Source organism: Danio rerio, chromosome 25, assembly GCF_052040795.2.
Source record: "Danio rerio strain M-AB ecotype USA chromosome 25, GRCz13ab, whole genome shotgun sequence".
Taxonomy (NCBI): domain Eukaryota; kingdom Metazoa; phylum Chordata; class Actinopteri; order Cypriniformes; family Danionidae; genus Danio; species Danio rerio.
Genome location: NC_141045.1, coordinates 32255956 through 32283566, shown reverse-complemented (window position 1 = coordinate 32283566; position 27611 = coordinate 32255956).

The following is a 27611-nucleotide window of genomic DNA, read 5'->3' as shown; positions in this document are numbered from 1 at the left end:
CTCAGAAGTATAAATCAGCTTTCAGAAGTACTACCTTTTGACACTTCATTATGTGACAGATTTATTTTTGATTGTTTGTTTTTTAGTTTGATTTTTGAGTACGATTGCTGCATTCTCACCTGCCCAAACGAACCGCACCAAAAGGGAAAACAAACTCTAGTGTGATTCAATCTAACTAAATAAAGCAGGTGTGAAAGCACCCTTAATTGTCTCTGTTGTAATCTTATCGTGCTTCATCTGTTGTGAAAACATCAGTCTGGCACCCTACCTCACACCGCATTTTGGGTTAAGAGGACGGATGTAACTGTTGTGCAACCGTTTAAGAAGACAGTGAGCAAAGCATTTTCAGTCCATAATGTAGTAATATTACTGTAAACTATTTTGTAACTTCAGTCATTTCACTAAGTCTTCAAAAACGGATACTGTTGACGATACAATCTAATATTGCTATCTGAATTTTGTAGAGATATTACTGTAAACTTAGTAACTAAATCATTTTGAGTAAGGTCAGGGCCGGAGTGGGACTCTTTTTCAGCCCTGGAGTTTCAAGCTTTAGACCGGCCCACCTCAGTTCACCACTGACTATATTAAAATAAGGTCATTTTCAATTCAGTTTCTAATTACACTATCACATCATTTTTTTTAGAAAACAGCTGTTTTAGAACTTCAAATGTTCAACAACCCTTACAGTATTATATGTCTTAACAATAAAAATGAAAAAAAAAAAAAATTATCCCTTAAATGAGGTCCGAACCCGGGATGGTGGCGTCATAACCTAGCATGCTAACCACTGTACCACAACAGCTGTACATTGAAAGGTGACTCATCTGAGTTAATATCATCATTAACCTGCAGGCTGCATCTTGCTCAAGAGGCTACGAGAAAATAGATAAAAAGAGCAGAGCTGTGGTAAAATAATGAATAAGAAGACTGTGGTCAAGTAAATAAATAAATTATTTTTAAAAAGTGTGAATGCTAAGGAACACTGGCCCTCGTGGCCAAAAAACAGACCGGCCCACCGGGAATTCTCCCGGTCCTCCCGATTAGCCAATCCGGGCCTGAGTAAGGTATGTCTTCAAAAACTGAAAGAGTACTGCTGACGATATTAACTAACTTTGCCATCTGGAGAAACATAAACAACGAACAATGATCGCACAACTATCAAATCCGTAGAGACAGGACAATCAACACCGATTGGCACCGAGTCTTTTTTAAAAGGTGGCAAATCTGGATTTCACCATTTCCAGATGCGAAAAGCTCTCGGGTAAAAATGTTCCTAACAAACATATTTTTGTTGCGTGTTAGCAGACCACTGTAATCTAACTGCTTGGGTTCACACTGTTCTTTCATCACAGGGAAATGGAAACAAAACTTTTGCTTTGACACATTTAGGCCCAATCCCAATTCTATTTTTGTATTCTATTTTTGTGGTCCTGAAAAATCTTCGCTTGAAGGGCTATTAACCCCTTCCCATCAGCCCTACATCTTCAAGCTAAAGAGAATTGGGACACCCCTACCCCTTGGTGTGACTGTGCAAAACGAGGGGTAGGGGTAAGGGGAAGGGCTAAGAGTTAGAATTGGAATTGGGCCTTAAAAATGGAACACCAAACAATTCTTTTTCTTCTTCCACTTGTTTGAATTATGCTTTGCAACACAACATGGCATCTCTCTGAACACTGTAACAGGTGAAAACAGCCTTTATTTGCTTGATTTGATTGTTTGAAGCTATATCGATATGCATGATATAGCTTCAATCAATCAAATCAAGCAAATATTAACGCAATTCAATGTCTAGCCAGCATTTAAGGACAACCTTATTTTGACATCCAGTCATGGCATTAAATTACATTGATATTTGGTTGCTTTAAAGTTGGACAATGGACACTGATGTCAGCCTGATGTTGGGTTCTGACGTCAACCTGATTTTTATTTCCAAACAAAATCCAACATTCCCACGAAATTGGGGCACAACATCAATATGACGTCATGTTGACATTCTGTGCCTGCACGGTTTAAACATACTAGATATAATATAGGTATAATAAATCACTAACTAATGATGTTAGAGTAACAATGTAGATGTTCAAATAACTTACAAGAAACACTAGCAACATTACAGTATTTCATGCTAGCATGCTAAAACATCTTAGCTATATTCTAATACATATAGCAAAGTTTTACAACATGATAGAAATATTCTAGCTCTTTCTTTCTTTCTGTCTTTCTTTTCATCTTCCCCCCAATTTTAAACATACAGGTCATTGTATCTGTATAAAACGATCAGGCAAGGCTGACATCAAATCTAGTTTTTCACTCACACATCAACTCAAAAAGACACAAAAAGGCTTTTACAAAAAAAAGTATTTGGGAGATTTAAGTACTGATATTGGTTCATCAAAATGACAGTTCATTAAAATTAAGAAATCAATATTTCTAATTCAGCTCAAGTGCACAACAAATTTAAAGCCAGGCATATATTAAATAACAAAATGTAATTATCTTCATTGCTCTCCAAGCCATAACAAATCCAGTCCTTCTCGAACATTCTTGGCACAGATTATTAATCATTGCCTCTGATCGCCATGCAACGGTTGTCTTCCTCTGACATTTCCTTGTGTGGCCTTGCTTGTGTCCATCCTGCTGAGTCGCTCATCTATGCTTGCTAATCCAACATGCGTGACAGCTGACCGCTGATGCTAACAATAGCAAGACAGCACGGACAGCCCGTTCTAAAGACTGTCAAATGATAAATTACCCTCTTCAGTCACTCTAACCAAGAGCCAGTTAGGTCACACAAACAGCTTGACGTGACATTTTTCCGGTACTGTATATGCAAACTGCTGCCAATCAATTAACAGCTTGCCTTTCTTTAGCCCTCAACCGCATATTGGGATTGTGGGAAATTGACTGCAGAGAGGAAGTCAACACAAAAGTCTACTGGAGCCCAGGGTCGAAGGGACAGACTCAACAAATAAATCTGACTGAAAATAAACCTGAAGAACAGCTTTAGTTAAAAAAATGACTTGTATTTATTGTCAATTTCTAAAAACAAATGCAGAATCAGTCATCTTGTAAACTGATGATAGGATATTTTTTGTATCTTTCTGAAAAAAAATAGGGGTCTTGTGTAATGTTTTGTAGGAATAATGAAGGATGAATGTCCCATAATAGTTCAAACAAAACAAAAAGCTTATTACACAAAAGAAACACTTAAAATACCAAATAAAGGCAACATAAAACTGAGAAACTTAGAATAATAAACTGAATACAAACAGGTGGGACTGGTAGAATGAAATGTATAAAATGAAGATGAGCCGATTGCTGTAACTGAATATAATACCAAAAGACGTTTAATGAAGAATAACAGGGACAGAATGCTCCATCTAAGGAAAGGTGCAATCTTGTGCTGCAACAGTCCAAATGAGGAGGAAGGGTGAGGGATTGGCAAAGGACTGGAGACTAGAGGCAGTGATGGCAGAGGAAATCAAACCATGGGGGGAGGAGCCAGAGAACAGCCAGCATGACGGCTGGAGGAGCAATGAAGGAGAAAGTGGCTGATGAGAACCCAAAGGAACACTGGAGAAATCCAGGAGAAACCTGACCTAAGCTGCGGTCACAAAAGAGTTTGAACATGAAAAATTCTGTCACATGATATGATAAGACATTAATAAAGAAAGTGGTTGCTTTATTTAAAAAATATATATAATTTGTACACAAAGGTCATGTTTTGATCGTCTTTTGTTCTCGATAGAAGCAGGTCAGAGTTTACTAAGCTTGAAACTTTGGAACACTGCGACATGAGAGACTTGAGTCACATGAGTTTGCGTTTCCTGTAAGCAGCATTTATATACATATGAATGGTCTGATTTTTTTCTTCTTCAAGTCACAACATTATCTATGGGATGAAGAGTGTTGTGTGGCTTTACAGTGGTGGTATTGTATGAGTAGGAGGGGCCAAATTACATGTTACAATCAGAAGGGCTCATCCGTCTGCCCTAATCCTTCTGAATGGTTTACCTTCCATAGAGACAACCTTCTGAAAAGTATTTTGTGCCCAGTCATACACCTCGCTCAATATGGCTCCAGGCACGTCGGATGTGATTTATTGCTATTATTAGACCAGTGCAGCTATAATTTTCTGCTTTTGCACCACGTTGTTTAAACAGCAAATTTATTTGTGCCACTTTGTGGACTTATGGGCATGGTGGTCTGAAACAGTTGTGTGTTAAGGTGCATTGTTGATACTCTGCTATTTTAAGGCAACTGAAATAGGGGTGGGGGGGGGGGTCTCCATTCTGCCCCTAGCAAGATGGCGCATACTGCCCATTTCAAAATTCGCCACTAGCGCCTATGTTGGTCCAAAACATGTGTTTACATTGCTTAATACACACAGGATGTACAGCAATACACAAATATACATATGAAAAAAAAAATCAAGGATTAAAGTATTATTATTTATTTAAATTTAAAAACCACTACTTCCTTCCATGCCTTCATCACTTCAGGGAGGCTTTGAAATCCGGCCCTGTTGTAGTTGGTTTATTCATGACAATTTGCAATTGTTTATTGTTTTTATTAGTAGTAATATTATTTATTTTATGTATATTTATAATTGTTTTGATAAAACAAGTATAGATTTTTCCATCTGTCGAGTTTTAGAGATGTAAGTATCCTTGCGCAGGTGGTCTTTAACTGTTTTCTCGCCAGTGAAGCATTACGTTTTTCCACTTACAGAGTCGGCCATGTTTGTTATGTTCAAAACACACCCATTGTTCATTTTGAGAATAAGCACACATACCATATTTTTCCTTTCTTAAAATACCAAAAGTGAATTAATGCCCTTAGTGCTTTTGTGCCACAAAGCACTTACAAAGGATCATGGGGGCTTGAAGTGTCCATCAGTTGTACCCTTAGGAATTCTTCTTCCCTTTGGCTCCTTTGAAGTCAGTTTTGAGTACTTCAGCTTAAAATGACACTTCAGTTTTGGGGCTATGACTGTGTTCAATCAGAAGTGTACTTTGGATGGTAATAAACTCCATTTGGAACTCAAAGTTGGTGTCAATGCCAGATAAAAACAGAAACATGACTGAACAAAGTAAAGCAAGTGAAGGTGGAGAATGAGACAGAGCCAAAGAAATAAAATGACATTGAAGATCTTGGAAATCAAGGGGAAGTGAAGAATTGGAGACAGGGGCCAATTATGACAAGGAAACCAAGCTGGTTATTAGGGAAGGATTCAGAGAACAGCCAAGAAGATGGCCCATAGTGTAGTTGATCAAGGGGGAATCATCGAGGGAAAGTGGCTGATGACAGAGGGTGATAAAAGAGGAAATAATGACAGAGGAAAATGGTTTTTGATAGGTGCCGGAGAACTCAGCAAAGTAGCAAATGAGAGCCTATTGTGACCCAGGAGAAAGTTGGCACTTAATGGAACTGAGGATGGAAGAATCTAAGTTGGAGCCTTGATGGTAATGTTAAGCAAAGTCAGAGAGATGTCGAAATAATAGTGAGTAGGTGGAGATACAGGCAGAGCCAAAGACTCACCAAGTCCAAGTGACTCTGAAGGTCTTGAAGACCAATGCAATGTGAAGAACATGAAACAACCGGCAATAATAACAGAGGAAACCAAGGTGATGATTGTAGAGGAGCTAGGAAACAACCAGGTTATTGAGTTGATGGATGAAAAAACGTGGCCAACAAGAGCCCAAAGAGACATAGGAGAAAGGTGACTAATGGTGGAACTGAAGTAGGAATGAGCCAAGGTGGAACCCTGATGGGAAAACTAGGGAGGAAAATAAATAAGGTGGAGCAGCAGAAGGTGGAGACCCTAGGCATAGCCATATTCTATCTAAATGATAACCATGGTCATTTCATCCAGGACCAAAATCAGGACAAAAACTAATACAGAACAGCATTTCCTAAGCTAATAGAAAAACAATCAAGGTTCATCCTGAAAACGTACCACTATATACATTCATAAAGAATGTTAAATACGTCCCAGGAGGTACTTTTTTGCAGTTTTTGTTTTTGCAAATCCACCAGAGGCCTCTGTCTACACTTTTTGAGATCTCAATTTTTTTACTTGAGTGCCATTTGCGCCTGCTCTTCTGTTGAAATCACCAGATGCCGCTGTCTGACTGACTGACCCACCCTTCTCTTTACCTAAACCCAACCATTAGTGTTTTCAAAAGCACCAATAGACCTGCCCACCCCTTTCCCTAAACTCAATTCAATTCTCTTTTATTTCTACAGCTTACAATATAAATTGTGTCAAAGCAGCTTCACATAGAAGATCACAGTAAATTGAAACAATGTCAGTCCAGTTTTCAGTGTTAAAGTTCAGTTAAGCTCAGTTCAGTGTGGTTTAATAATTACTACTGAGAGTCCAAACACTGAAGAACAAATCCATCGATGCCCAGCTCTTCAGGTACCGAACCATGCAAGCCAATGGTGACAGCGACAAGGAAAAAACTTCACTAATTGGTAAAAGTGAAGAGTTAAAAAACCCCAAGAGAAACCAGGCTCAGTTGGGGATGACTATTTCTCCTCTGGCCAATAGTCTTGTGCAGAGCTGCAGTCTAGGCACTGGAGAAGCTGGACGTCAGCGAGACTCGTCTATCCCTTCAGCGTCACATGAATCATTCCCATCCTCTTCACTCCTCCATGACCACCACAGCAGCTGCTCAGGATACGGCCTGGTCCAGGATTATGAAAATCTTGGGATCATCTCTTCGCTGACCTTGAATCACTTCAGTGGCACTGCATAGTCTTTGAGGGCCTCGGGATGAGTATCCCCCAACCAAGAGTTTTATAAAGCCATCCAGAAAAAGAAAAGCCTTCATCTGGTGTTTACTATGTTTTCAGATTTTACCACATTCTCGCCCCCGTTAATTCTTTTTTAGTTTATATTTTGGTTTCTGTTTTTGTCTTGTCCCGCTTTCTGTAACCATTGTTTGTCAGACCCGAACCTCGTCGTCGTGGTCAACTCTGCTCTGCATCTCAAGTCCACCAACGTACATGGGGAGCAACTGGACAAATTGGTAACATGGAGGTAATCGGTCAGCTGATAAGCACGAAAAGGAACAGCATCACAACGCCCGGAATCATTTGTTTTAAACATGAAATGCAGCCGCACGCATTTGAAATGAATGTAAGGCTACGTTGTCAGAATGAGCCTATATTGTAGAAAAATTATAATTACACTGTCTAAAAATGGCCTTGCATTTACTGTTGATAGACAATGAACAACAAAAGTGTTTAATGGTAAAAACTCTTTTGGCTGACCCTGAAGATGTGTTACATTTCAATACTTTTAAATAATTAAAGAATTAAAAGCTGGAAATTAAAATTATCACACATCACAATATTACAGTCAAGACTATCAAAGCATCAGATTACAGTGCAAGTGACAAATGCCTTCATTAATTTTTTTATTTTTTGCAAATGGTGATTTTCAAATTGAAGTAGGTTCTATTGCTTTTTCCTAAAGTCTTGTTGTTGTCGTTGTTTTTATTCATTTTGTTTAGGCTCACTCATTAGCAGCTTGAGCGGTGTTGATTGCTTGGTAACAGACATTAAAGTAAATTGTCAAACTTGATGACATCATTTAAGTTTTCCTAAATAGAGATAAAATACAATTTTGTAAAATAGTATAAGAATCCTAAACCAAGTTCAGATTTACTTCTTTTACGTTAAGACCTAAGATAAGAAACCTGAAGAGTGGGGAGTTGCATACTCTTAAGGCTGCAGCAAGGTCGGTGCGACAACTGAACAAGGTGAAACCAGAGGGACAAAGAAGCATGATGGAGCTTGAAGGACAATTCCCCATGGTCAACCCTATAGATAACAATGATCCAAACCTATAAGCCTATAATACCAGCCCATCCTCTTTGGTTTGTCACCAACAATGTGAACTTTGATCTTGATTGTTGTAGTTAGCCTGTGGTATCAGTAAAACAATTCAAAATTGCGGAGAAAAAAAAATCTACTAGAAATTAGTTCCTTAAAAATGAATAAAAGTTTAAAAAGAGCATCTATTTATATGGCATAGATTTAGTTTGTAACACTATACATATTATTCTTTTATTTTTTGTACTATTTTGTTATATTTAATATTAACAAAACAGTACGGATAAAAAGAAGAAAAAAAATAGTAAAGAAAAATTGACTATTAATTGCTAGGACCCAATTGCAGACAAAATAATTTATTATAAAATAAAACAAGAAGGCAAAACAAACTATACCCTTAGGGGGAAAACATGAATTAAAAGGCAAAAAAAAAACTTGACTGGGCTGGGCTGGCAGGAGAAAGCAGGGCTGGACACAACAGGACAGGGAAATATTGACGACAAACTGGCACAGGACCGCAGACATGAGGAGAATGTAAGCAGAAGTGAATTAACACACAAACAGATGAACATTATTAACTAATAATGGATTAACAAGGAGGGTGGGACTAAACAATAGACGGGAGAGCACATGACACAGAGACAACACAAGCCATGTGTTCACATAAAATGGTACAAGAACACGTAGCCAATGAGAGAACTCAATTACTGCGTGTTCAAATGACAACACAAGCATGCAGTGCATGTAAACATGAACCATGTGTTAAACACAACACCAACAGAAGATTGAACAAGAGACACAAGTCCACGATAACTGTAAACACTCACCATGCACTCACACACGCAGTGTGCATGTTTCATCCCAGCGCCAACTGAAACCGAAACCAACTAGACTGAGACGCTGGGAATGAAACACCACGCTACAGACAGACGAACGTGAACACCCGGACAGGAGCGCGCAATTGCAAACACGCACAGACATCACGCGCCGGCATCAAGCTGGAATGCACACAGTCCAAGCGCGTTCACAAATGGCGCTCACACAGACACACACACACAATGACAAAAGCAGCGCTTGACCCGAGAAAACTTGAGTCGAGCACAACACAAGACATGACAGGACTAGCGTCTGGACTCTGTCACTAAAACAAGAATTAACAAGACCAGAGTGGTAGAATCCTGACACAAGGTGCCAATACTCACATTTTTACAAAGTCAGTGTCATAAATAGATAGGTTTGAAATAAAGATGAAACGATTTACACACTTAAAATGCTAAATTCCCAAATGTTTTAAGTAGGGTTGGGTATCGTTTGGGGTTATTTCGATATCGGTGCTAAATTGATACTTTTACCATTTGGCAGATTTTGCCGGAGCACTTTTAGTTTAGCTTAGCATAAGTCATTAAATCAAATTAGATCATTGGCATTTTGTTAAAAAAAGAGCTTTGATAATTTTCCTATTTAAAGCTTGACTTTTCTGTAGTTATATTGTGTGCTAAGACTAATGGAATATTAAAAGTTGCTATTTTCTAGACCGACATGGCTAGGACCTATATAATAATCAAGGATCTTTGCTGCTGTATCATGGCTGCTGCAGGCACAATGACATTACACAGCACTGTAATAATTTGTTTTCTAGCTGAGGACTATTTTTGGGGACTGCAATAAAAAAAAATAAAAAAAATGAAAATGGAAGACACAGAACAAGAACAATAGCATACTACTGAAGACAGCAAAAACAATAAACATTTTGATAAGGAGATTAAAAGAATGGTTACATTTTTAAATGAGTAGACAATTTTATCAAAAAGGTTGTGTCTTCGACTTCTAAATATTACTTTTGACTCCAGATAAATCATAAATTAACAAACAATCATGTACTAACAAATAATTAAGGTAGCCGTCATTCACACATGAACTCAGGTGACTCATGTTGTAGGTAAAGTTAATTCATGATTAGTGCGTACCTTAACTCATCATTAATTCATAATAAACTAATGTTTAGTTTACATATTAATAAATCATTATTCATGTACTGTTATTGTCAACCCGGGCTCATTGTGGAAACGTATTCCCACGGACGTTTCTGGAGACCGTGGAATACGTCCCAGCGGGTACGTACGGCTGCAGTTTTTGTTTTCGCAAATCCGCGAGAGGCTGCTGTTGCGCGCTTTTTCGCACCTCAGACGCCTCTCGCGAATGCGGTTCGCGCCCGCGCTGTTCTCGTGTGAATCCGCCAGAGGCCGCTGTCCGACCGACCGGATGATTGACTGCGGCCGACACGCCCTCCTCCTTTCTCGAACCCAACCCATTTTACCGATCAACCCGCCCGCCCACTTGCTTCCCTAAACCCGAGCGACAGTTTACAAAAGTCGTCAAAAAAAATAAAAGCCCCGTTTTTTTTTTCTACCGCGTTTTCCGATTTCGCCGTGTTCTCACCCTGTCACGAAACTCGTTCACTTAATTTTTGGGATTCTGTTTTCGTCTTACCTGATTGCTGGAACCGCTCTTCCCCGTACTCGAAACCGGTCGCCCTGGTCAACTCCTCTCCGCATCTCGAGCCTTGCGACGTTAAACGGTGAGCTGAGTGGACAAACGGGTTTCAGCGGGGAAGCCCTCCGCAAGGAGGTAAGGCAAGCGTGAAAGGGAACGGCGTCACACCACCCCGCAGCGGTCACTTGAAAAAAATAAACGCGGCCATACGTACCCCCCGGGACGTATTCCGCTGTCTCCAGAAATGTCCGCGGGGCTACGTTTTCAGAATGAGCTTGGGTTGGTTATTGTAAAGTGTTAACGAACTAACTAAGCTCAGGGGTATAAATACACAACATAGGATTAAATTGATTATAATCAGGGGTGAGGCACAGGTGGAACTAATAAACACTATATTTATGAACAGAACAGAGAACAAAGGAATCACATGGCATAACAAAAGCACATGGACATGCACACAGGACATGGGAAACAAAAGCCTGATAACGTATATTTTGAACTTTGATGTTTTGTATTAGAAAGAAAAGAGAAATATTTCATACTACAGATAAATCATTCATGTATATTCATCATTTTGCATATAATATTACATATAGTTTAATATAATGAGTGCAATGGCAAAGCCCAGCAGTGGTCATTTTGCACTAGCGCTTGTCTTTGGCCTTGCAGCAGCTGTGTTCTAATTAAAGCTGCTTCACTTGAGTGCTTTATATTTATTTTTTATTGGGACCTTTCACCTCTCATGATATACACAGAGTGCAAATCAACCCCTGGGCACTCAATTTATAAACAACTTTTAATTGCCTCATTTATATCTAAAAGGAAAGAAACTTAGAATGGTTTCCTGTAAAAGGTCTCTCAAGCGTATTGCTTTAGCCGTATAGGACAATATAAAGGATAATCATTTGGAGGTATTTTTAGTCTTCCAAATTTCCATTGACTGACAGCGGAAGACAGGAGATTGCACAATTCCCAATGTTCAAACACCAAGAATGCTTTTAAACCTGACACATTTCTGTTTCGCTTTAAATATGCAAAATACTAATGCACTTTGAGGTAAAGCAGTCAAAAAAAATGCTATTGATTAAAGATATCTTTGAAAAGCAGAGAAGATGGCAGTGTCTCGCTCATTTGCACAGTAATAGACTCTAGCTTTTAAATTGTCATGTCTGGCGTGCCCTGATATCAGAAAGAATGCAGAAAAAAAGGCTTTGTGAGCGTCTACGTACACCGTTTCCCACAGCTAACACAACAAAGCGCTTTCATGTTGTCTTCAGACGCTAGAACAGTTAGCGAGGTTTGAACTGAATGCTGTTTAACCCCTCAGAAGACAGATTAGCCCTGAGACAGTCCATTCATCATTCTTCTGATTCGTCATGCAATCCCGTAAGGACCAAACCACAGCCACCTTCTGGAACGGCAATAGTCCTTGGGAGTCTTTTTACAAGTTTGGATTCCCAGACGTGTTTTTTTTTACTGCTATTGCTGGGGAAGATTTGATGCGTATCCACTCTCCTCCATAAAAGCTTGTAGCGTGAATAACTGGCTTTGATTTGATTGCAAGAATAACGTTTATATTGAAAGCACATCACTTCTCACTAAGATTGATCGAGAGTGCCATTGTAAATGTAGGTAGCACAAACATAGGTCAAAGACAAAGGGGGTTTTCAAGAAAACTGTCATACAGTTTTACTTTTTTCATGCATTATGCATCCTTTTAAATTAAATAAACATGGTCATACGTTTTTTACCTTGACATGTCATTTCTCAGTGTTGACATGTTAATTTTTTTTACCATGACATGTCAACATACACAAAAACACTTGCTTTTTTTCCATCATAAATGAGCTGTAATATGAAATAACACAATTTATATATATATATATATATATATATATATATATATATATATATATATATATATATATATATATATATATATATATCATTAAAATTAAGAAAAAAAATCCAAAGATAATTTAAGGATAGTAGTGCAAAATACAAACTCATTCAGAAAATTATTTTCAAATACTAAATTCACTATCCCTCAGCCAACCGTAGGTTTCGCTCAGCTTTCAGCGGTTAAGTCTAGATAGGATACACGGCCGTTTAGAAGTGCGATATGCACATTAATATAGCAGCATTTTTTATGACACTGTATATGGTACTGTGAGGGTTAGGGTAGGGGTATTTGTTAAGAATACAATATATTGGGTAATTTAACATAACATTAATAATACTGGGTACAAGTACTGTTTTTCAATTACTATAATAATGATAACAATAATAATAATATGGTGACGCGGTGGCGCAGTCGGTAGTGCTGTCACCTCACAGCAAGAAGATTTCGGGTTCGAGCCTCGGCTGGGTCAGTTGGCATTTCTGTGTGGAGCCTGCATGTTTTCCTCGCGTTTGCATAGGTTTCCTCTGGGTGAATCGGGTTGGCTAAATTGTCCGTAGTGTATGAGTGTGAATGAGTGTGCATGGATGTTTCCCAGAAATGAGTTGCAGCTGGAAGGGCATCTGCTGCGTAAAACATATGCTGGATAAGTTGGCGGTTCATTAAGCTGTGGCGACCCCAGATTAATAAAGTGACTAAGCCAAAAAGGAAATGAATTAATAATAATAATAATAATAATAATAATTCCTAACATTTATATAGCACTTTTCTAGACACTCAAAGTTCTTTAAACAATGGGGGAATCTCCTCATCCACCAACAGAGTGTTGCATCTGGATGATTCAACAGCTGCCATATTGCACCAAACTGCACACCACACACCTGCTGGTGGAGAAGAGACAGAGTGATGAAGCCAATTATGTTATGGTAGGCCATGATGGACAGAGGCCAGTGGGCAAATTTGGCCAGGATGCCAGGGTTACACCCCCACTCTTTTTTCGAAGGGGATTTTTAACGACCACAGAGAGTCAGGTCCTCAGTTTATCATCTCATTGGCATCAACCCAGCTTTCCCATGTGGTCTCCCATCCAGGTACTGACCAAGTGCACCCCTGCTTAGCTTTAGTGGGTGACCATATGAGAGTTGCAGAGAGCTTACTGTGATGGTGGGGTTTAGGATTGGTAGTAGACCTTAATAAAATACAAACAATGGGAAATTTATTAAATAATATAAATAATTTACGGCCGCAACCATATCTGATACCCACAACTGTTTTCAGCAAAAAGTTCCTCAAATATTATAGAATGTGGTATTATGCATTTATATTTGATTGAGCAATAATTAATACATTTTAAAATGGGACATCTTTTAGTTTTGAGGAGTGTGGGTAAATTTTGCTAGTATTGCTAATTCCGATTCTGAATCGAAACTACATAGAAAATGTAAACATTTTAATGGTGCCATAGAGTGCAAATAACACTAAATATTTATTAAGCAACACAGGCTCATTCTGAAAATGTAGCCCTATATACATTTCTGGAGATCATCAATTATGTAGCCAGAGGCAGCTATGGCTGCATTCTGTAATTAAAACAAAAGCTACCAAGCGGTACGGCACCGTTTCTTTTCGCACTTTACAGCTGAGCACTTACCTTTGTGTAGAGGATTCTCACCCTGTTATTTCCTTGCTTATTTTATTTTTTGGCTTTTGTTTTTGTCTTACCTGCTTCTGGAACCGTTCTTCACTGGACTCAAACCCCGTTGTTGCGGTCAACTTAACACTATGTCTTAAGTCTGCCGACGTATGTGTCAAACTACCAGACAAACTGGTAACAAATTGGTACCAAATTGGTAAGCGGTCAGCTGGTAAGCGAGATAATGAATGATGTCATACCACCTCATAGCATTATTTTTAAAGACAAAATGCAGCCAAATTAGCTTTGGCTATGTAGTTCACAATCTCCAGAAAAGTATATAGGGCTACGTTTTCAAAATGAGCCTATTTTGGTCGGTTGGGTTAAGGGAAGTGGCTGTGCAGATCAATCAGTGCTTTTGAAAACATTATTGGTTGGGTTTTGGGAAGGAGGAGAGTGGGTCAGTCAATCGGTCAGTCAGTCAGTCAACAGCGGCCTCTGGTGGATTAACATGAGAAAAGCAGGTGTGAGTGGCACTCGTGAGAGAAATTTTAAATCTCAAAAAGCATACACAGTGGCCTCTGGGGGATTCGTGAAAGCAAAAACTGCAAAAAAAAAACCCCAAAAAAAAAACGTAGCTCCTGGAACATAATCGGCACTCTCCAGAAATGTAAATAGGGGTATGTAATCAGAATAAGTCTGGGTTGTTAGTAAGTTATATGGTAACACTTTACAATGAGGCTGTATTAGTTAGGGTTAGGATGCTGAAATATACCATTTATATATTTTTATACTGTAATAATACATAAAATATATATGATAAAACTTAAACACTAATTCAGCAGTGTAACATGTCTGTAGCCTCATTAGAAAATGTTATTTGACAATATGCTGTACATTTTAAACTAAAACAGACGCTGCGTCCCAAATGGCACACTTATGCACTTATGCACTTACATACTCAACAGCATAGTATATGTATGTAGTGTTGTCCCAAATGGAGCACAATTTTTTTTTTTTACTAAGCGGAAATTCAAAATGTTTCCCTGATGACGTTTGACGGTTGCCAAATCAGTGAAATAAATGAGCAAACGATCAAATAATACCTGCCATGAGAATAACCGCATTCACCATTGGGAGGCGCTATAATCACTCTCGCAGGAGAAATTTGCTCTAATTTATCCAACATATGCACCCGGTAGCTCCGCCCCCCTTCCGCTACATGAGCAAACCTGCGGTCGTTGAGTGTGTGAAGTGTCCATCATTACACACACCATTTTACCGGCTGAATGAGTGCATCATCTTGGTAATTAAAGGGCACTTATTATTTTTAGAGTTTTCGGTGTAAACGCACTACTTGCACTATTTATACTACAAAATGGCGTAAAATAGTGCATAAGTAATCGATTTTGGACGCAGCTAGACTTTATGCCTCTTCAGGAGCCACTAAATAAACGTATAAACCATCTATCCCATATTAAGTGTTCTAAGCAATCTGTGATGAGACTTAGATAATCAACCTAATTTCTTCCACGTTTTAAGATTTTACCACATTCTCACCCTGGTATGTACATGTTTATTTTGTTTTTTAGCTCTTATTTTTGTCTTACCTGCTTTCTGAAACCGAACTCGATCCCCGTTGTTGCAGTCAACTCCACAGTCAAAAGCCGTCCATATGGAGGTAAGCAGTCAGCTGGTAAGCGAGAAAGCTTTCATTTGAAAAATGAAATGCCACCATACGTAGCTCTGACTACATAATTCTTGATCTAAAGAAATTTATATAGGGCTATGTTTTCAGAATGGGTCTGTGTTGTTGATAACCTTATCATTGTCAGAATTTCATTATGAAACAATGTGGCTGATCAAACACAGCCTGATGTGTGCATCCTATATTCATTATCCTGTGTGCATCCTAACAGTCAGTTTTGTTCGCCTGCTTTTTTCAATGAGATTTTACATTCACAGGATTTACATGAGAAAGAGGAAACAATGGTGTTTGAGGCTCACAGTATTACATTTCCATGCACTGAACTCCTGTTCTTCAGCTATACTAAGTACATGCATTTTCATTCTATAGCACCTTTAAGTAACTGAACAATTTATGAAGTAGAATTTACAAAAAGAATTGAAGAAGAATTGTCACATACTGTATGTGTGTAGAAGTAAATCTGAAGTAGTTTTATGTAAAATTTGCAAAATTGTTCTCCCATAAGCAACACATTAGTCACACCTTTTCAAATATTTCATTGCAGGTGCACAAATCCTATTCTCCGAATCACAAATTAGGAAGCTCATTTCTCATATTCGCTCACATTTTTCGCTCACACCACACACTATTGCACCATATATCTATGTGAAATGTAGCACAAACGTGATTTGTGTATCTGTGCAGGCAACAGCAGGCACTGTTTGGAGATCAGAGCATTTTGGGCAATAAGATGAACACTAGTTTAAGCCAGAATCTTGATTAATCAGAAAGCCTATTTCAGTCTTCAAGGTCATGTTTCTGTGGAAGAAACCATTGATGGTTTTCTTTTTTTCACTATTATACATTTACTTTTGGTGCACATATGTATGTTTCTTTGTTAGGTTAGTCTTCATGAAAATCTATGTTCAATACTCTTATCATAAATTATTCATTTCTTATATTCTCTTCTTTACTTTCTAGAAAAAAGACAGTACAATACAGGATAGATCTTTTGCTATCATCTGAACATTGTATAATTATGTATTTCATGTGTGTGGAATAGAAGAGAGGTTTTTGAAGTCTGTGCAAATGTCACATCCTTTTGATTTTTCGGTCCGTCACATAAAAATCAGTCTACAGGCTTTTATAAAGAACTTGGGATGTCGAGGAAGATCTACTAAAACTGTTACTTTGGAATGAAAAAGTGATTAATATATGAAAATCTGACATGTGGCCTTTTCAATTGATGAAAAAAGACAGGAATGCTCAGAACTGGTTTGGAATTTATTTCATTAAAACCACACACACACACAAAAGGTTTGGCTAGCTATTTACAGTGGGGAAATAAGTATTGAACCCTTCATGTTTTTTTGTTGTTTTTTTTCCTGTAAATGATATTTCTAAAAAAGCTGTTGCATAGAATTTAACCAGATTTTGGTAAAAACCCAAAAATACAAGCATAAAAAATAAATCTAAAAACAAAAATAGTTATGTGTAATAACAGTGAAATAATGGCACAATGGCACAAAGTGAAAGTACTGAACTACTAAAATGTTGTTGATATTTTGTATTTTCTATTAAATTCTGGTCAGATGATTGGCTGGGCCATTCTACAGCTTGATTTTATTATGTTTCAAAGCGTTTGAGAGTTTCCTTGGCTGTGTTTTGGATAAATGTCTTGCTGAAATGTCCACTCTGGTTTTATCTTCATCATCCTGTCAATGTAAATGTTGGACTGAAGCAGCTAATATTAATTTACAATGAGGAAGGGCAGAGGGTTGTTGAGTAACTGAAAGATTCCAGCTGCTCACATGTGTAGCAGTGCGATATGGCTGTATATTAGCACAGTGGGAGGTGTGTGTTGGTGGGAGGTGTGCCTTATAATGAGTTCAGACTTCATGATTTTAGCCCTGATTTTGACTTGCCGACAGCTTTTGAGAAATCGTCGACAAATGCCGGAAATCATAGGCAAATCGGTCCTCATCCACGTGAGTAGCAATCACACAATATGAACTATCAAGGATGCGATCTGAGAGAATCGACTATGAGTCGCAGTGTCTGTGAGATATTTGGCATGCTAAATATCTGGAACTGTCGACGATTCTAATCATGGTTTGTGAAATGTGTTCTGATTGAAAATAACTTTGGTGATCACCTACAGCCAATGAGAGAGCAGCTTCCACTAGTATGGGTATTTGCAGGCCCGCGGGAGGTTGGGGGAGAAGTTAAAATTGCTCATTTTCAGTCTATTTGTCCCAAAACATGGAGGAAAAAATTTGGCAGGAGCACCCATGTCTTTTTGACGATCTGAGCAATATCACAACCGGGTCCAAGTAGAAAAAAAAAATGAGGAGAAATTGCTAATTCCCGTCACACCCAGGTGAGCAAAGGCATCTTCCTCAATATGTACTGTAGTTAATAACAAAATATATACTACGTGTATTGTAAGGTCATCCAGTGTGAAACCCCCTGTCGCCAATCCATCTTGCAGTGTAAACACAGCACCAACAAAACACTAGCACAGATAATCATGCAGTGTGAAAACATCTGTGACATGACTACTTTGAAAATCATGCAGGCTGAACTCGGCATTAGTGTCCCACCAGTGATGATATACAGCCATATTGCACTGCTTCAAGTGTGATATTGCATTTATACAACTGTTCGACATTATAATCATGTATATAAAAAGAAAAATCAAACACGAAGAGTCCAAAAATCCTTTTGTATGAGGAACTACTTTCCTTCCGCCATTCATTGACATCTGCAGCTGACGTCAAAACAGCAGAAGCCGTTACCAATTCACAAACGTCATTGTAGAGCTAGCATTTGAATGATTCTCTAGCATAATATCTAAAGTGATGACAAAGCAGGTAATTTTGCTCACATTTTTAGATTATAACGCTGAACAGCACGAAATACCATCACAGTAATAACACAGTGTTTACGATAAGGAAAAATGCTAAACACATGCGGGCATTTCTTCTTTCTTTTTACTGAACTTATCTGCAGTAACGAAAACAGGTGACACATTAGAAACAAACAGATGACCAACCAAACAGGAATTTACGATTATACAATGAGTGGCCAACACAAAATACATACATTCCTGATATGTGAGTAATAATATACATATTTAAAGCAGGCACTATCCGGTCACACTTTATTTTGATGGTTTATCGAATTTAAGTTACATTGCATCAGCATGCCAACTTATTCTCATTAGATTATAAGTAGACTGTTGGTTGAGATTAGGGTTGGGGTTAAGTTGACATGTACTGGCAAAGTTTCTTATAGTCAGCTAAATGTGTGTTTAGCAGCAGTATTAACAGATATTAAGCAGACAGTCTACTAATACTCAAATGGACCATCAAAATAAAGGGTTACCCTCTATGCTTATGAATAATATGTATAGTTGCAATCTAAACAACTATATTCTCAAGTAAAAGTGCCGAATAGTACATTATGTTGTCCAACAGCTGCAATATTTGTCAACTTGTAGTGCGTTTATTGAGCTGCTATTACTCTATGTGGGCGGAGTAATACAGAAGGGTGAAGAGTGCAGATTCATTATATAATTGGCACATTGAAACTGAAAAGTATGCAAATATTGGCAAAATGTATCAAACAACATTCAATAAAGCACTTTAGAAAGGACTTGAATGTTTTATTATAGCAGAATGATGACAAGAATAATCACAAAAGTAATATAATTGGGATACAACTGACAATCTCACAAGTTAATTATAAACATGCTACAGGTCGTGAATGCACTTGCTTAGCACTAACCCCATTCATTTCTGAATGATTCAATAAAAATGCATAAACGCCAAAACATGAACATTAGATGTGATAATAAGGTTCATTTATAGCGCACATCGTGTACTCACAGTCAGTGGCGGATTTAGGCATAGGCAATATGGGCAATCTCCTAAGGTGGGATCTTGCAGAGAGCAGCACAGGGAGTCAGCAGGGGGCACAGGGAGTCTGCGTTCTCCATCTCCATCTAACCCCCCCGCCCCCGCCCTCCCACAAAATCATACAGATTGAGGTCATTTGCTGTAGCCGTGGAAGGCCCCTTTACTTTGTTCTATTATGCACGTCATAATGATGATCATCCACAGGTATGTCAAGCTCAGGCTTTCCAACACCCCTATTTGACCAAGTAATTAATTGGCTTATGGCAAATTCATTCACAATTAACAATCATTTGTTCAGAATTGGTTCGCACAAAGTTATATTGCCAGTTAAGTATCACTAGTTCTAATTCTAAAAACAATCTGAAATGAGTTCAAGTAACTATCGATAGATGATCAGGCTACACAAGATGATCAGGCTGATTTTGAGCTGCCTGCCCTTAAAAAATGTCAAGTCTGTGCTGTAAAAGCACCTGATGTCATGCACTCGAGCACCAAGACTATTGATACAGTGGTTGCCTTGCAACATAAAGGCGCAGCACACTGCTCTAGTGTTACAAAAAAACAGTGGTGCACTGTTAACAATTTCCTGTAGAATCTACTGTAACTTACTGGCAGCAGTTCGCCAGTAACTTACTGTAAATCAACTACAGCAAAAATACTGTATTTACATTAAAAGCACCATTTATCTTGCTGTACTGTATATGCATTTACATAATTGTGTTTATATTCACTGTAAAATATACAGTAATTTCCACAATGCCAATTTGAAATACAGTAGCATGCTGCATAACTGTCTTACAGTAAAATATAGTTTATATTTACAGTTAAATACCGTGTAATTTACAGAAATTGTTAACAGTGTATGCGACCTAAAAGGCTTTTATAAAGAACTTGGGATGTCGAGGAAGATCTACTAAAGCTGTTACTTTGGAATGAAAAAGTGATTAATACATGAAAAATCTGACATGTGGCCTTTTCAATTGATGAAAAAAGAGAGGAATGCTCAGAACTGGTTTGGAATGTATTTCATTAAAACCACACACACACAAAAAAAAGTTTGGATAGTTTGTTTGTTTGGATACCTATTAACAGTGAGGAATAAGTATTGAACATGTCATTTTTTTTTTTTCCTGTAAATAATATTTCTAAAAGAGCTGTTCCAGATTTCGGTAAAAACCCAAAAACAATACAACATTAAAAATAAACAATAAAAAAATCTAAAAACAAACATAGTTATGTGTAAGAACAATGGAATGGAATGGCACAAATTGCTGAAATACTAAAATGTTGTTGATATTTTGTATTTTCTATGGAATTCCAGTCAGATAATTGGCTCTGCCATTCTACAGCTTGATTTTATTTAGTCTCAAAGCATTTGAGAGTTTCCTTGGCTGTGTTTTGGATAATTGTCTTGCTAAAATGTCCACCCTGGTTTCATCTTCATCATCTTGCTAATGTAGATGTTGAACTGAAGCTGCTCATGTTTTCATAACTAAAAAAGTGTGTTTGGTGTGATCTGCCCCTAATGCGGCTCAGAAAAACATTAAGGTTAGCAAATTGTAAATATTTAACAAAAAGAACATCAAGAAATTCTCATGTGTGGTGAGGAACACAGAGGACAAATACTCAATTTTCAACAAAGCAATATGCAATTGGAAAGCAAGCTGACAGAAGACCTGAATCTAAAGATCTGGGGCCTCATGTATCAACGCTGCGTACGCACAAAAACTTTGCGTACGCCAGGTTTCACGCTCAGAATCGCTCACGTTTGGATTTACTAACAATGAACTGAACGTGGGAATGTGCGCAGCTTAACGGCAGCTTTCTGGCTGGCGTACGCACATTTTTTGTGCGTGTCTGTTTTATTTCCATTGGCAACTCCTAGAGGCAGTTGTGTTAAGTTCCTCTCTACAAAGTGTCTGAGCCTTGCAATGGCAGCTGTATGAGACGAGTTCAGTAGGTATATAAGGTTTCCATACCATACAGTTGACCAGCTAAACATTAAAGCACAATTTGCAGCAGTCGCCTGTTTTCCCAATGTAATCTGAGCTATCTACTGCACGCACATTGCTATAAAGACACTATCTGAAGATGAATTTGCATGCGTGAATCAGAAACATTTCCATTCAATAAATGTGCAAATAAAATATGATGCACAAACTTATTGATGATTCCTACTTGTCTTTCTCGTGATAAATAATGGGCAAAATCTGATACGTAGCAGGGGAAAAAAAGAAGAAAGAGATCATCAGACGCTGGATTCGAGCCGAGTTCATGCTCGAACGTGTCAATTCATGATCACATGCGTCTTACGAGGTGCACCACAGAGACTGCTAAGGTTACTGCAACGTTTTACAGATATAAACCACATTATTTCTTTTTTTAATGCACTCAGTGCGATGTTCAGACCCAACTGTGTTACCCGCATCAGCTAAACTCTCCCACTCTATTTTTTTCTTTTGTTGTTAATTCCGGAGAACAAACTTGCAAATAACACCGCTTTTCTCCGGTCTACCTCCGAAACCAGCACCTCCATTTCACATTCTGTTCAAAGTTTCTCTTTTTGCTTGATTTTGCCATTGCTTTTTCGTTGGGTTTTGCCATTAGCATTGTCATTAGCATATTCATACGGGGGAGGAGGCAGGGAGGGGTTTTGTGCTCGTGCATGTTGCGCTCAGTTTCACGTTCATTCGGATGTACAAAAGAATATGCGTGAGATTCGGGGTACGCAGTGTTTCATACATCTGAATTTTTTTCTGCGTACGCACATTTACAACTTTGTGCGTACGCAATGTTTTAGTATGATTTCCACGCAAGTCTTCGTACATGAGGCCCCAGGACACCATATTTGAAGGATCAGCTTGTTGATTTGTGTCAGTGATCTGACTGTTTATGTGTTTATTCATTTATTTGTCTACCATGTTTATTCTCAAGTTTTAAGAGATTTGACAAGACTTCCTGTGTTTCCTTTGGGTGTTTGGTGTGCTGCCTTTGTCACATCGCAGCACACCACACACTATAAGTACATTTTGTTTTTGATTAATGCTCTTTAATAGCATATATATTAGCGTTGTCGCAGTAGTAGAATTTCTAACTATTTTCTAACAATAATAATAATAATAATTCCTTACATTTATTCAGCACTTTCCTAGACCCTCAAAGCGCTTTACACAATTGGGGAATCTCCTCATCAACTACTACCAGTGTGCAGCATCCACCTAGATGATGTGACCGCAACCATATTGCGCCAGACTGCACACTAGCTGATTGGTGGAGAGGAGACCGAGTGATGAAGCCAATTATGATATGAGGACGGTTAGGAGGCCATTATGGACAAAAGCCAGTATGCAAATGGGATTTTTAATGACCACACAGAGTCAGGACCTCACTGAGCAGTATAGAGTCCCCATCATAATACTGGGGCATTAGGACCCACACAGACCCCAGTTTGAGCGCCCCCTGTTGGCCCCACTTACACCACTTCCAGCAGCAACCTAGCTTTCCCATGTGGTCTCCCATGTAGTACTAACGGGCACAGCCCTGCTACAATCTAGTATGGAGATTTGCAAAAACACAATCAGTTGCATGCTACAAGTTGCATAGACTAAAATGCTATTCTCTTTCTAATAAAACTAAAATCAAAATACAATTAATTGCATTTTTGTTTGATAAAAAATATACAATAATTTACTTACTATAAGTTAGTAAATTATACTATAACTATATTTACTAACTATATAATTTAAAAATAATTAAATGTAGCATGTCTCACTGTCATTTAAAATATGAAATCCATAACACACCAATGCTGTAGGCCTATATGCAGCGTGAAAACATAATAATAGCCTATGCCATACATCTTGTGCTATTGAACTCCAATAACTCTGAGGGAGATTATGTTAGCCGACAAATATTAACACCACTGGACACCGAGGAGATGAGGGTGCATACTGTAGAGCGCTCACATGCAGCATTCGTGTCAACTGCTGCTGGTGCGAGAGAGCCAAACTGGTATCGATACCAACCAAAAGCAAGACTGTATCGTTTTAAATATTAAAATGCACTAATATATAGGGTGCACAGAACATTATTGAAAAATAAATAAATAAATTACTCAAATTGCTGATTAATTAACAAATAAAGACTTTGTCTATACTAATAAAGTAATACAATTTAAAAAATAGTAATAACTTTCTTGCTACTGAGATATTAAGCTTCATTTATTTGAGACAACACTTAAATGATACACATCTTCATCTCCGAAGCAAAAGCCACCAAGAGTCTGTCTTTCATTCATCCATGCCATCTTTTCCCAAAGGATGAATCAAAGGATGTGTGGTTCTGGAATCAAAGTTGGAGCTTAATCAGCCGGTTGCTTCACTGGCTCATTATCAGTGAACACCTGCCTTTCATGCCATTTATCAACCGCCTGTCAATATATAGATCGGAGTATCCATTTCACTGTCAAAACTGACTATTCATCACAGCTGTCCACTGTCCGGTTGTAAAGTTCTCGTCGACCTCTGTGCATAAACAGACAATCTTCCGACTGCAAAAAAAAAAGTGAATATTAACAGACAATGACGCTAAACAGAGCAAGCGGTGTGATAAATCAGATATTGTGAAATATCAATTTTGCACATGGCTGCACACGAGCACGCTTCCATATTTTCCCAATGCTCCTTGTCTTATTCCCGAGCCATTAGTTTAATTCATGACATTGTAGAGGGAGGAGGTTTACTATTGGCTTAATAAACAGACAATGAATCCAATTTTCCAAACTCAAACACGTCGTGCAATATTTCATGAAGTTTCAGAGCTGGACAATATAGCTGGGCTGTTTACTTCAACGGTGAACGTGAGAGAATTGTACGATAGTATCTACAGGGCTGACATTCGTCATAGGGCTCTCATTAAAACAGGCAGAATGAAGTACCTTGTTCTTAATTAGACTCTTGAAGTCCCAAATCGTCGTGCTATTCTTCTTTTGTTCCAGAGTTCTATTGATTCATTCTTTCCTTCAGCACCAGGACGCTCAGAAATGCATATTAAGCAAGCTTTCCTGAAACAATTGATACAAGAAAATGTTAAAGCGAAGACAAATGTGGTGGGAGTCGGTTCATCTATCACTTTCGCACTAAGATCTCATTGTTTTAACCTGGTGGAATCCCACTTCGCCCTTCAGTGAGCCCCACAAATCATCCTGGGACATGGAAATGGGGGACGGAACAAAATGGGCATCAAAGTTCTAAGACTTCAAAAAAAGAGATAGAACAAAGAGAACAGAAACAAGAGGAGTCAAAATACTCTCTTCTGGCAGTAGCATCATATCCCACTCAGTAAAAGAGCTTATCACACTCTCTTAAATCCTGAGATAATGACTTTTAAAACTGCCTTTTTTAACTCTTGGTTAAGCAATGTTTCAGATTTGACAGTTTGAATGGATCCAGACAGTGGATATAGAAGTTGTTTAGCCACAAACAACATCTGCCTCAGTGGGAGTTAATGATAATTACCTGTAGCATATAAAGATCCATTTGTTTCAACAATGAAATCTGCTTTACATTTAAATTGATTCACTTAGCAGATTATTTTATCTGAATGCTTACAGTACACTGTGCACTATACTGTACATGCCCTGCTCCAGTCATTGTTTGTTCAGATACTTTAAACCCAGGCTCATTCTGAAAATGTACCTCTACATACATTTCTGGAGAGCGCCAAATACAACCCAGGAGCTACTTTTTTTTGCAGCTTTTGTTCACTGAATGACTGACCGATCGACTGACCCGTCCTACTCCTTGCCTGAACCCAACCAATAGTATTTTCAAAAGCTCCGATTGACCTGCTTACCCACTTCCATAAACCCAACCGACAACTTTAAAAAGCAATCCAGAAAAAGAAAAGCCCTCGTCTGATTTTGACCACATTTTCAGATTTTACCACATTCTCGTCCTGTTATTACTTGTTAATTTTATTTTTTTGTATTATGTTTTTGTTTTGCTTTCTGGAACCGTTCTTTACCAGACTCGTCCCCATCATGATGTTCAACTCCTCTCTGCGTATCTAGTCCACCGACTTATAGACCTTTTTCTTGGCTGCTGCATGGAGGGCGCCATAGCGACCAGCGTCTTCCGGTGGAATGCTAAGAAGTTCCGTTTACAGCATTCACAACTGGTAATTTGCGCTCCGAAAATGGGTTTCAATAGCGTTTTGAGTGGATTACGGAGTGTTTTTGTGACGCACAACTTTGAAAAGTGTGAGTTAAAATTGGTAATCTGTGAGATGTGGTTTGCGAGCGAGGGAAAAACGTTCTCCTAGTTCACATGTCTGCTGTCAGAACTACTGTGTATGTGTGTGTGCGCCCAATACTTCACTGTATTATAGAGCACACCAGATTACTGGCATGAAACTTAACAGGTTTGTAAGTCATGCACTTTACAAAATGACCAATAAAAGTCTGTTACTGATACTCTGCTGGCTGATTTGCTATTGATTCTAATCGCGAGCTGCTTACGTTTCCTTTAGTGTGTTGTATTTCAATTCAATTCAATTCAGCTTTATTTGTATAGCGCTTTTACAATGTAGATTGTGTCAAAGCAGCTTCACATAAATGGTCATAGTAACTGGAACAGTGTGGTTCAGGTTTTAGTGTTTAAGTTCAGTTCAGTTCAGTTTAGCTCAGTTTACCACGGTTTGTGTTTTTCTGTATTTTCAAAATGTCACTTTATTTTCACTTTGTGACGCTTATTAAATCAGTGTGTTTGCGGGACAGAACAGTAGGCTATGTGTGTGTGTCAAATATTTTGATGAATTACATTTGTTTGGCTTGGTCATATATTTGAAAGAAAGAGAAACTGTTGACTTAAGCGATGATGAGGCTTCATTAAAACGGCACAAGATGTCGTTTGACAACGAGGGGAAAACGCCTCACTTTTCTTCCTATTTGATCAAATTTTTTTAAATGATCAGACTAGCAGGTGGTGCTGATCGACAACAGTATTAGTTCAAAGATGATAAAAGCAGGTAAAATAGATTGAAACCATAATTTCAAAGATGTCCAAACGTGACTGTTTCAACACATTAGCTGCCAACCGGAAGTTCTCAGCATTCTTCTTACGCATACACTCAAAGCATAATGGGTAATTTTGCATTATAAGTAAAAGGTCTATATGGCGAGCTAACTGGAAAAGCCGTCCATATGGAGGTAAGCAGTTAGCTGGTAAGTGCGAAAAGAAACGGCATCATACCGCCTCGTATCGTTCGTTTTAAAGATGAAATGCGGCCATACGTATTTCTGTCTACATAATTCGCGATCTCCAGAAATGTATATAGGGCTATGTATTCAGAATGAGTCTATGTTGCAAACATTAGTGATAAGGCCATATCTAGGGGCCTGAAAATGTAATATTGTCCTCCCTGCAACAAAATACAGATTTTACATAATATTTTTTTGCATGACATATTTTTATACAGTCATATATTTCACAGTTCAGTCTAGATGACAGTTCATAATAAATGTCCTCTTAAAATTTGATACTGACCATAGTATTTCAGCAACCGTCACCAGAGCCTCCATTAATCTGTGTATTCTTTAGGATGCTGACATTTACTTTACCAGTGAGCAGATGTTGCTCAACCAACTCCAAATATGTTCAAAAATATTTGAGAAGAGATATTTAACATTTTACTATGATCCATTAAGTTTTTTTTCTTTGAATTTACCTGTACATGCGCACACACATAATCCAGAGGAGTCTAGGTGCAGACCAGGGGCTTCATGTATCAACGCTGCGTACGCACAAAAACTTTGCGTACGCCAGGTTTCACGCTCAGAATCGCTCACGTTTGGATTTACTAACAATGAACTGAACGTGGGAATGTGCACAGCTTCACGACAGCTTTCCGGCAAGCGTACGCACATTTTTTGTGCGTGTCTGTTTTATTTCCATTGGCGACTCCTAGAGGCAGTTGTGTTAAATTCCTCTCTACAAAGTGTCTGAGCCTTGCAATGGCAGCTGTATGAGACGGGTTCAGCAGGTATATAAGGTTTCCATACCATACATTTGACCAGCTAAACATTAAAGCACAATTTGCAGCAGTCGCCTGTTTTCTCAATGTAATCTGAGC